General features: G+C 40.2%; 1 non-coding gene across 1 annotated transcript; it reads right to left on the minus strand.

Moving 5' to 3' along the window:
- Window positions 1–2199: 2199 nt before the first annotated feature.
- LOC130972234 (small nucleolar RNA R71) lies at window positions 2200–2307 on the minus strand. Its single transcript, XR_009083426.1, has one exon. It is a non-coding gene; the product is annotated as a small nucleolar RNA R71 (small nucleolar RNA).
- Between the last annotated feature and the right edge of the window lie 9765 nt (window positions 2308–12072).

Raw genomic sequence — 12072 nt, forward strand, 5'->3', positions numbered from 1 at the left:
GTTTAGACCATGGTATTGAGCTCCAAGTTTTTGGAGCCATTACCGGGGACTATTTGAGTTGTGAAAAGAATGAATCACAATTTTGTGCACCAAGTTTTTGGCGCCGTTGCCGGGGACTGTTATGAGTTTGGACAACTGACGGTTCATCTTGTTGCTTAGATTAGGTATTTTTCAGAGTTCTTAAGAATGAATTCTAGTGTTTCAAGGTGATGTTCTTATCATCACCAAAGCTGATTGATTCTCATCAATTTAGCTCTTGAATGCAATGTCCTGCTGAAGCTTGGCTAGCCATGTCTAATTTCTTTAGACTAAAGCTTTAGACTAACATTGCATGATTCCTGGAATTCTCATTAAGAATTTTGATATCTTTATTTTCTTTTCCACTTAATTTTCAAAAAATCCAAAAAAAATTTACAAAATCATAAAAACCAAAAATATTTTATGTTTCTTGTTGAGTTTAGTGTCTCATTTTAAGTTTGGTGTCAATTGCATGATTCTGTTCTTCTTGCATTCATTCATGTGTCTTAAGTGATCTTCAAGATGTTCTTGATGATTTCCTTGCTCTGATCTTTAATTCTCTTGTCTTGAGTGTTTTGTTGTTTTTCATATGCATTCTCATTTTGTTAGTGTCAATAGTATACAAACTTCTAAGTTTGGTGTCTTGCATGCATTGTTTATTTTATTTTAGTTGCATTTTAATTATTCCTCATTATTAAAAATCCAAAAACATTTTTAATTTGTGTCTTTTCAAGTCAATAATACAGAGAATTGAAGATTCAGAACATACAGCAGAGGAATTACACAGAAAAAGCAGAGCGTTCAAAACGCCCAGTGAGGAAGGAAAACTGGTGTTTAAACGCCAGCCAGGGTGCCTGGTTGGGCGTTTAACGCCCAAAAGGGTAGTGTTTTTGGCGTTAAACGCCAGAATGTATACCATTCTGGGCGTTTAACGCCAGGATGGCACAAGAGGGAAGATTTTGTTTTTAACTCAATTTTTTTCAAGTTTCCAAAATTTTTTTTCAAAATCAAATCTTTTTCAAATCATATCTTTTCAATCAAACCTTTTTCAAAATCAATTTCTTTCCTTTTTCAAAAATACTTGCTAACAATTAATGATTTGATTCAACATTTCAAGCATGTTGCCTTTTCTGTTGAGAAAGGTTTAATGTCTGAATCATATCTTTCTTGTTAGGCAGGTTATTAATTTTTTAAAATCAAATCTTTTTAAATTATTTTTCAAATCATATCTTCTCAATCATATCTTTTTAAAAACCACAACTTTTCAATCATATCTCTTTAATCACATATTTTTCAAAATAGTTTTCAATCATATCTTTTTAATTTCTAATTTCAAAATCTATTTCAAAAATCACTTGATTTCTTTTCCACTCTTAGTTTTCGAAAATCAATTAGTGTTTTTTTCAAAATGTTTTTAAAATCTTCTTAATTTATTTTCGAAAATTTCTTCCCCTCTTTTCACATCCTTCTATTTATGGACTAACACTCCTCCTTAATGCACAATTCGAACTCCATCTTTCTTGATAAGTTCGAATTCTTCTACCTCTTCCTTCTACTTTTCTTTTCCTCTGACACCTCAAGGAATCTCTATACTGTGACATAGAGGATTCCATATTTTCTTGTTCTCTTCTCTTTCATATGAGTAGGAGCAAAGACAAAAGCATTCTTGTTGAGGCTGACCCTGAACCTGAAAGGACCTTGAAGCGAAAGCTAAGAGAAGCTAAGGCACAACTCTCTGTAGAGGACCTAACAGAAATCTTCAAAGAAGAAGAACCCATGGCAGCCGAAAACAACAACAATGCCAACAATGCAAGGAAGGTGCTGGGTGACTTTACTGCACCTACTCCCGACTTCTATGGGAGAATCATCTCTATCCCTGCCATTGGAGCAAACAACTTTGAGCTTAAGCCTCAATTAGTTTCTCTAATACAACAGAATTGCAAGTTCCATGGACTTCCATTGGAAGATCCTCATCAGTTTTTAGCTGAATTCTTGCAAATCTGTGACACTGTCAAGACCAAGGGGGTTGACCCTGAGGTCTACAGACTTATGCTATTCCCTTTTGCTGTAAGAGATAGAGCTAGGATATGGTTGGACTCACAACCTAAAGAAAGCCTGAACTCTTGGGAAAAGCTAGTCAATGCCTTCTTGGCAAAGTTCTTTCCACCTCAAAAATTGAGTAAGCTTAGAGTGGAAGTCCAAACCTTCAGACAGAAGGAAGGTGAATCCCTCTATGAAGCTTGGGAAAGATACAAACAATTAATCAGAAAGTGTCCTTATGACATGCTTTCTGAATGGAGCATCATAGGTATCTTCTATGATGGTCTGTCTGAACTGTCCAAGATGTCATTGGATAGCTCTGCTGGAGGATCTCTTCATCTGAAGAAGACGCCTGCAGAAGCTCAAGAACTAATTGAAATGGTTGCAAATAACCAATTCATGTACACTTCTGAAAGGAATCCTGTGAACAATGGGACGAATCAGAAGAAAGGAGTTCTTGAGATTGATACTCTGAATGCCTTATTGGCTCAGAACAAAATATTGACTCAGCAAGTCAATTTGATTTCTCAAAGTCTGTCTGGAATGCAAAATGCACCAGGCAGTACTAAGGATACTTCATCTGAAGAAGAAGCTTATGATCCTGAGAACCCTTCAATGGAAGAGGTCAATTACATAGGAGAATCCTATGGAAACACCTATAATTCTTCATGGAGAAATCATCCAAATCTCTCATGGAAGGATCAACAGAGACCTCAACAAGGTTTCAATAACAATAATGGTGGAAGAAACAGGTTTAGCAATGGCAAACCTTTTCCATCATCTTCTCAGCAACAAACAGAGAATTCTAAGCAGAGCCACTCTGACTTAGCAACCATGGTCTCTGATCTAATCAAAACCACTCAAAGTTTCATGACTGAAACAAGGTCCTCCATTAGGAATTTGGAGGCACAAGTGGGACAGCTGAGTAAGAAAGTTACTGAACTCCCTCCTAGTACTCTTCCAAGCAATACAGAAGAAAATCCAAAAGGAGAGTGCAAGGTCATCAACATGGCCGAATTGGGAGAGGAGGAAGAGACAGTGAACGCCACTGAGGAAGACCTCAATGGACGTCCACTGGCCTCCAATGAGTTCCCTAATGAGGAACCATGGGAATCTGAGGCTCATAATGAGACCATAGAGATTCCATTGGATTTACTTCTGCCATTCATGAGCTCTGATGAGTATTCTTCTTCTGAAGAGGATGAAGATGTCACAGAAGAGCAGGTTGCTAAGTACCTTGGAGCAATCATGAAGCTAAATGACAAGTTATTTGGTAATGAGACTTGGGAGGATGAACCCCCTTTGCTCACTAAAGAACTGGATGACTTGACTAGGTAGAGATTACCTCAAAAGAGACAGGACCCTGGGAAGTTCTCAATACCTTGTATGATAGGCCCCATGACCTTTAAGAAGGCTCTGTGTGACCTAGGGTCAAGCATAAACCTCATGCCTCTCTCTGTAATGGAGAAGCTAGGGATCTTTGAGGTGCAAGCTGCAAGAATCTCACTAGAGATGGCAGACAATTCAAGAAAACAAGCTTATGGACTTGTAGAGGATGTTCTGGTAAAGATTGAAGACCATTACATCCCTACTGATTTGATAGTCCTAGAGACTGGGAAGTGCATGGATGAATCCATCATCCTTGGCAGACCCTTCCTAGCCACAGCAAAGGCTGTGATTGATGTTGACAGAGGAGAATTGATCATTCAAGTGAATGAAGACTCCCTTGTGTTTCAAGCTCAAGGATATCCCTCTATAACCATGGAGAAGAAGCATGAATAGCTTCTCTCAAAACAGAGTCAAACAGAGCCCCCACAGTCAAACTCTAAGTTTGGTGTTGGGAGGCCACAACCAAACTTTAAGTTTGGTGTTGAACCCCCCACATTCAAACTCTAAGTTTGGTGTTGGGAGGTTCCAAAATTGCTCTGAGCATCTGTGAGGTGATGTGTGGAAAGCGATCCAACACAAAACTCACCGGCAAGTGTACCGGGTCGCATCAAGTAATAATAACTCACAAGAGTGAGGTCGATCCCACAGGGATTGAAGGATTGAGCAATTTTAGTTTAGTGGGTGGTTTAGTCAAGCAAATCAAGTGTTGGGTGAGTGATTTGTGTTTAACAAAAAGTAAATGACAGTAAATGTAAAGGGGGAAAGGGAAATGGGCAGTAAATTTAAGAACAGAATTGTAAAAGTGCAGAAACTTAAGGAACAAGAAATTAAATGACTGAAACTTAAAGTGCAAGAAAGGTAAATTGCAGTAGCTTAAATGGCAAGAAAGATAAATTGCTAGAAGATAAAAGGGAATTAAGGAGTGGGATTGCAAGATCTAAACAAAGGAAAAGTAAATTGCAGTAATGAAGGTAGCAGAAATTGAATTGGATGCAAACAGAAATCTAAACAGCAAGGAAATGAAAGTGCAGTAAAGGTTCACAGAAGAACCAAAAGTGATCTCAGGATCCCAAGGGCTTAGGTAGCAGAGCCTAAAACCCAATTTCCTTCCCAGATCTGAAGTTGCTAAGCAATTGACAGAAAATGAAAGAAGAAGCAATAGAAGAACAGAATTGAAAGTGAATTATGCAGCAAACAAATTTAAACAGAGCTAGAATGGGAATTGGGACAGAATTTCCCCAATTTCACACATCCACAACTCAGAAGACAGAAGAGTAGAATTGCCCAAGGGAATTGAGGAAGGAGATCAATCAATTCTCCCTTGATCCTCTGAAGTCTCGGCCAATTCTCTCAAGAACAATTCCAAGAGAGTCAAAGCTCCAAAGGAATGTGAAAGTGAAAATTCTAAAGCCAAGGTAAAAGTAAAGATTCAAAAGTGAGCATAAAAGTAGCTAAAAAAAAGGGTCCTAATTACATCAAACTAAGTCCTATTTATACACTTTCTATTCTTGGACAATGGGATTTGGATGGGCTTTTGGATTGGTGAAGAAAGGAATTCAAATGAATTTTTAATTTGAATTTTGGCCCAAAAATCACCCCCAGGAGGCTGCCCTGCCCTTGTGGAGGGCAGGGCAGAAAATTGATGCTTGGGCTAGCAATTGGTGCGGCCATGATGCGTGTTGGTGCAAGTTTGGTGCGCCCTTGGTGCGCCAGAGGCTGCCCTGCCCGCGCCAAGGGCAGGGCGGGAAAGCTGCTGCGCCAGAACGTGATGCGTGCGTGCGCTTGGTGCTGCCAGGATTGAGAGGCGCGCGTGCGCGTGCTGCACGTTGATGCGTGGATGATGCCAGATTTGAGGAGCGCGCGTGCGCGCGAAGCAAGTTGACGCGTGGATGCTCCCTGCCCGCGCCAAGGGCAGGGCAGGAATGGGTTGATGCGCCAGGGAGCGTTGAGCGCTCGGATGGTGCTGCCAGGGGGCGTTGTGCGTGCGCCAGGTTGAGAAATGGTGCGCACACTCATGATTCTGCCCTGCCCGCGCCAAGGGCAGGGCAATGATCCTTCCTTCATGGCCCGTGTTCGAAACTGGGCGGAGGCATGCACGCTAATTATTTTCTTGGTTTCTTGGCACGCTAGTGGGTGTTAGAGCTTGGCTTCCTCATGGTTCCTTGTTCGAAACTTGTGGCTTGCATGGGTGTCATTTTTCCTTGGATTTCTTTCCTTGAGGTGCCCGATCCTGCTCTCCACAAGGGCAGGGCAGAGTTTGCTTCTCTTGGCTCCAAGGCACCATTTTGTGCTCTGCCCTTGGAGTGGGCAGGGCAAGGTTGCCTTGTCTTGGTTTGGTTACTTGATGCTGCCCTCCTAGAGGGCATTCTGCCCTTGTGGAGGGCAAGGTTGCTTCCCCATTATAATGCGGCACGCCTCCTCTTGATTCGGCCACGCTTTTCTTTCTTTGGCTACACTTTTTATGCCACGCTTTCCATTTTCTTTTCTTTTCTTCACCTAAAATAAACCAAACAACCACTCAAAGCATCACTAAATTCAAGAGGCTTATAAATCAATTAAAATGCAATTAAAATTAGCTTAAACCTCATGATTTATCATTAATTTCATAGTGGTTGCTTGATTTAGAGAAGTTATGCATTTTCACTCCAAATCACTAACTTAGGATGCAAGAAAGTGCATAAATGCTAACAAAACAAGTGAAATTAGCTTGAAAAATGGGTATATGATGACTTGTCATCACAACACCAAACTTAAACCTTGCTTGTCCCCAAGCAAGCATCAAAACTAAGAGTAAATGATATGAATAATAAAAGAACACAAATCCTTATTATGCAGATAGCAGAACTTCAATTTATGGGGCATTTATGCAGACAATGATACTCACTTATTGTTGCTGCTGCATAATACACATTTTGCATCCAAGGTTTGCTAAACTTGCTGTTATAAGACTCTCCTTTTGATCACTCCCTTGCTAACTTCTTTTTGGCTTATGATGCTTTAACAAGCTTTTTATTTTTTTAGAGGTTTGGTGTTAAATGTTGCAGCTTAGCCTTTGGCTTTATTTTCTTTTATTTTGCTCAACATCTTTCCACCACAGACACTTAGCTCACTAATTCTTCCTAGGATCATTGATGCCCAGCATCTCTTTGGATCACTAAGTGCTTTGTATCTAAGTTGCTCTTTATTGTGGATTTTCAATTGGCCATCCCAAATCAGTTGATCTAAGTGACCGGGTTTCAAAATACCCCTTAGAATTTACTCATCCAAGCAGATCTCAGTACAAGAACACCACAGGCATTTGTCCTAGGGTCCAAACCATTGGTATCCAACCTTTATTCTTTGTTTGTCTTGCCATTTTGGCTTTTTCTTCTTTTCTTTCTGTTTTTGTTACCAAGGGTGCTTCATTATTGATAAAGGTCTATGTAACAGCAAGCTAACTTATAATTGAATGAGAATGATATCATGCAACATTTATTTCATGAGTTATACATTTAATCAAACACATGTGCCACCACCAACTTCCATTCATACTCATGCAACATTGGATTTTTCTTTTCAATTCAAACCAAACTCTTTTATTTAAGCATATGGGAAACAAAGCAATATTTAAAGCTAAGTGATGGATACAAGCATTATGCAAACTCATCATTTTTCCAAACAATTTCACTTGCAACTAGATAAACTCTTTAGCAAGGCATACAATGGTTTCTATGTTCGAAACAATACACAGCAGCAAGGATTAAGTTCAGATACAACCTTTGTAGTTGCAGCCCTTTGATTTTTCTTTCTGCTATGTTCCCTTTTGAGTCAAAATGCATGGTGTCTTCAATTATTGATTCATGTCCTGCATAATCCTCAAAGTTGCTTGCTTCTCAAGCCCTTGATCATATGGTTAGTACACATAATTGAGTGTGGTTTCAGGATTTGTTTTGGTGTGTGAACACCAAACTTAATTGTTTTGCCACTGTCTCAGATGTACAAAGTTAACCATATTTGAAACCATGTATCCTTGCTAAAGGTTAATGGAATTAAAGCTAGAAAACAATTTAACAGTTGAGTAATGTGGTTGATTGCTTGGAGTTAGAATCATGCAAGAGGTGAGAATGTATTAAATGGTATTTTTGGTGGAACACCAAACTTAGAAGTTTTCATTCTTCCTCAAATTGTTTTGGTGTGCAACACCAAACTTAGCTCCTTGCAATCCATACCAATTACTCAACATTTTTATTGAAAAGTTATGAAAAGAAACTACCTCAGGTTGGGTTGCCTCCCAACAAGCGCTCTTTTATTGTCATTAGCTTGACATTGACCTCCCTTTAGGGTGGTTGATATTGGTGGTGTCTCAACTTGTCACCCCTCACTGTCAGCTTTCTCTGAGTGCCTTGATGTTCAATCTCCACATGCTCAAAAGAAAGAATTTGGTTGACAGTGTAATAATCTTCTGCTCCCTGCTGTTGGTATATTAATTGCACCTTATCACCCTTAGAAAATCCTTCAGTTGGGATTTTCTTGTTTTTCCACCCTTTGTGAGACTTTTTCTTATTCTTCACCTTTTTCTTGCTTGTTGATCTTCCCTTCTTGGCAGTTACTTGAGTTGTGATGCCTTCCTTTCTGCTGATCACCCCTGCTTCCTTGTGAATCCCCTTTTCTTCTTGCATCTGTTTGTTTTTCTGTTCCAATTCCTTTTCAGTTGATTGCTTTGGAAGGGGATCATCACTCATTTTGCCTGTTTCTTCATCTTTTTGTTCTTCTGGAAAGACTTTCAGGATGATGCTCTCCTCATGCATCCTCAGAGTTAACTCTCCTTGCTCAATGTCCACAATGGCTCTAGCAGTGGCTAAAAATGGTCGACCAAGTATTATGGAGTCATTTCCATTTTCTGAAGAACCTAAGATTACAAAGTCTGCCGGATAGATGAACTTGCCAACCTTAACTAAAAGGTTCTCAATTAGCCCCTTAGGATAGACTATTGATTGATCCACCAATTCCAAAGACATCTCTGTTGGTTTTACTTCCTCTATGCCAAGCTTTTTCACTAGAGAATATGGGATTAGATTTATGCTTGCTCCTAGATCGCACATCCCCTTGTTGATAAACAGGTTCCCAATAGTGCATGGTAGGAAGAATCCTCCAGGATCTTCAAGCTTGGGAGGAAGTCCCTTTTTGATGAGTGCACTACACTCTTCGCTAAGCATCACGGTTTCCTTCTCATTCCAACTTCTTTTTTTGTTGATGAGCTCTTTTAGAAACTTAGCATACAGGGGCATTTGCTCCAAAGCCTCTGTCAAAGGTATGTTGATTTCCAACTTCTTGAACGTCTCAAGAAATTTGTGGAAGTGCTGATCCTTTCTTTCCTTGTGAAATCTTTGTGGGTAAGGTAGTGGTGGTGTTGAGCTCTTCACCACTTGATGCTGTTCTGGAATTGGTTCCTCCATGATCTTCTTTCCTTTCTTCAGATTCTGTGGCTTGTTATCTTCTTCTGTGAGTTTTTCTGGAGCATTCTTGCTTATCTTATCCTTGTTAATGGCTTCATCCTTCTTTGTTGGCTCAGTGATATCTTCCATGAGCTCTTTGGTTGCTCCTTGGTTGCCATCTGTTAACACCCTTCCACTTCTCAGTTGCACCACCTTGCACTCTTCCTTTGGGTTGGGAATGGTATCACTAGGTAGTGAACTTGATGGTTTCTCAACAGAGATCTTCTTAGAGATTTGGCCAATTTGCCTCTCTAAGTTCTTCATGGTAGCTTCTTGATTCTTGGTGGTTAGTTCTTGGCTTTTCATCAGTTTTTCCATGAGCTGTTCTAGATGGGTGATTCTCTGTGAGTCTTGTGAGGTGGGTTGATTTTGGGGTGTTGATGGGTGAGGATAAGTGTTTTGGTTAGTTGGGTGGTTATTGGGTGGATATTGGTTAGAATTTGGGTAGTTGTTTTGTGGTTTTCTGTATGAGTTTTGGTTAGTGTTTGGCTGGGGGTTATGGTTTGTGTTTTTCCAATTGTTTTGGCCTGTGTTTCTTTGCCATGGTTGTTGGTTTTGAGTATGGTTGTCTCCCCATCTGAGGTTTGGATGATTCTTCCAAGATGGATTGTAAGTCTCTCCATAAACATCATTTGTTCCCTGATTCTGGTTGTGCAAGTATTGAACCTGCTCTTGTTGTTGCTCCTCTTGAGTTTCTTCACTTTGTACCCAAGTGTTTGGAGGTTGGCTTGTGGTGCTCACTGCTGCCACTTGCAAGCCATCAATCCTCTTAGCCATTTGCTCAAATTGTTGTTGGATTTGCTGCTGCATCATCTTATTTTGGGCCAGAATTGAATCAACTCCCTCCAACTCCATGACTCCTCTTCTTTGTGATGGTTGGCGTTGTCTTTGATGAGCAAAGAAATATTGGTTGTTGGCCACCATATCAATGAGGTTTCGAGCTTCCTCTGTGGTTTTCATGAGTTGTAGAGAGCCTCCGGCAGAGTGATCAAGAGCCTCTTGAGCTTTAAGAGTGAGGCCTTCATAGAAGTTTTGTAGCTTGTCCCACTCAGTGAACATCTCTGGTGGACACTTCCTCAATAGAGCCTTGTATCTCTCCCATGCTTCATATAAGCTCTCGGCCTCCAATTGAGTGAATGTTTGAACCTCTGTCTTCAACCTTAGGACTCTTTGAGGTGGATAGAATTTGGCAAGGAACTTGCTCACCAAGTCATCCCAAGTGTTGATGCTTTCTTTTGGAAAGGTCTCTAGCCATTGAGTTGCTTTATCTCTAAGAGAGAATGGGAAGAGAAGCAACTTATAGCTATCAGGAGGTACACCATTTGTCTTCACTGTATCACAGATTCTCAAAAAGGTGGACAAATGTTGGTTTGGATCCTCCAAAGGTCCTCCTCCGAAAGAACAATTGTTTTGCACCAGAGTTATGAGTTGTGGCTTGAGTTCAAAGTTGTTGGCATTGACATTGGGAGGAAGAATGCTACTCCCACAATGTTTGGCATTAGCAAATGTGTATGAAGCCAAGACTCTTCTCTGTTGGTCATTGTTGGCTCCTCCTCCTGGCTGACTGGTATCTCCTTCCATATCTTGGAATTCCTCCTCAGATTCTTCTTCTTCTCCAACAATATTCTTCCCTCTTTCTGCTCTTCTTATTCTCCGAAGAGTCCTTGGATCAATTTCAGAAATGATAGGAGAGGATCTCCCTATACCTGACATACAAACACACAGCAACAAACACACAAACCCAGAGAGTTAACAAAACTTCAATCTATTGCTAGAATGAGGTTTTGGTTAGTTTAAGCAAAAATTCAAACAGTTAGTGTATTAGTAGGAGTTAGAATAACAGAAAAGAAAGAGTGCTTAATCTAGACCTCCACTTCACTTAATCATTGTCAATCTATTTCAATCCCCGGCAACGGCGCCAAAAACTTGATGTGTGGAAAGCGATCCAACACAAAACTCACCGGCAAGTGTACCGGGTCGCATCAAGTAATAATAACTCACAAGAGTGAGGTCGATCCCACAGGGATTGAAGGATTGAGCAATTTTAGTTTAGTGGGTGGTTTAGTCAAGCAAATCAAGTGTTGGGTGAGTGATTTGTGTTTAACAAAAAGTAAATGACAGTAAATGTAAAGGGGGAAAGGGAAATGGGCAGTAAATTTAAGAACAGAATTGTAAAAGTGCAGAAACTTAAGGAACAAGAAATTAAATGACTGAAACTTAAAGTGCAAGAAAGGTAAATTGCAGTAGCTTAAATGGCAAGAAAGATAAATTGCTAGAAGATAAAAGGGAATTAAGGAGTGGGATTGCAAGATCTAAACAAAGGAAAAGTAAATTGCAGTAATGAAGGTAGCAGAAATTGAATTGGATGCAAACAGAAATCTAAACAGCAAGGAAATGAAAGTGCAGTAAAGGTTCACAGAAGAACCAAAAGTGATCTCAGGATCCCAAGGGCTTAGGTAGCAGAGCCTAAAACCCAATTTCCTTCCCAGATCTGAAGTTGCTAAGCAATTGACAGAAAATGAAAGAAGAAGCAATAGAAGAACAGAATTGAAAGTGAATTATGCAGCAAACAAATTTAAACAGAGCTAGAATGGGAATTGGGACAGAATTTCCCCAATTTCACACATCCACAACTCAGAAGACAGAAGAGTAGAATTGCCCAAGGGAATTGAGGAAGGAGATCAATCAATTCTCCCTTGATCCTCTGAAGTCTCGGCCAATTCTCTCAAGAACAATTCCAAGAGAGTCAAAGCTCCAAAGGAATGTGAAAGTGAAAATTCTAAAGCCAAGGTAAAAGTAAAGATTCAAAAGTGAGCATAAAAGTAGCTAAAAAAAAGGGTCCTAATTACATCAAACTAAGTCCTATTTATACACTTTCTATTCTTGGACAATGGGATTTGGATGGGCTTTTGGATTGGTGAAGAAAGGAATTCAAATGAATTTTTAATTTGAATTTTGGCCCAAAAATCACTCCCAGGAGGCTGCCCTGCCCTTGTGGAGGGCAGGGCAGAAAATTGATGCTTGGGCTAGCAATTGGTGCGGCCATGATGCATGTTGGTGCAAGTTTGGTGCGCCCTTGGTGCGCCAGAGGCTGCCCTGCCCGCGCCAAGGGCAGGGCGGGAAAGCTGCTGCGCCAGAACGTGATGCGTGC

Source organism: Arachis stenosperma, chromosome 3 (genome assembly GCF_014773155.1).
Source record: "Arachis stenosperma cultivar V10309 chromosome 3, arast.V10309.gnm1.PFL2, whole genome shotgun sequence".
Taxonomy (NCBI): Eukaryota; Viridiplantae; Streptophyta; class Magnoliopsida; order Fabales; family Fabaceae; genus Arachis; species Arachis stenosperma.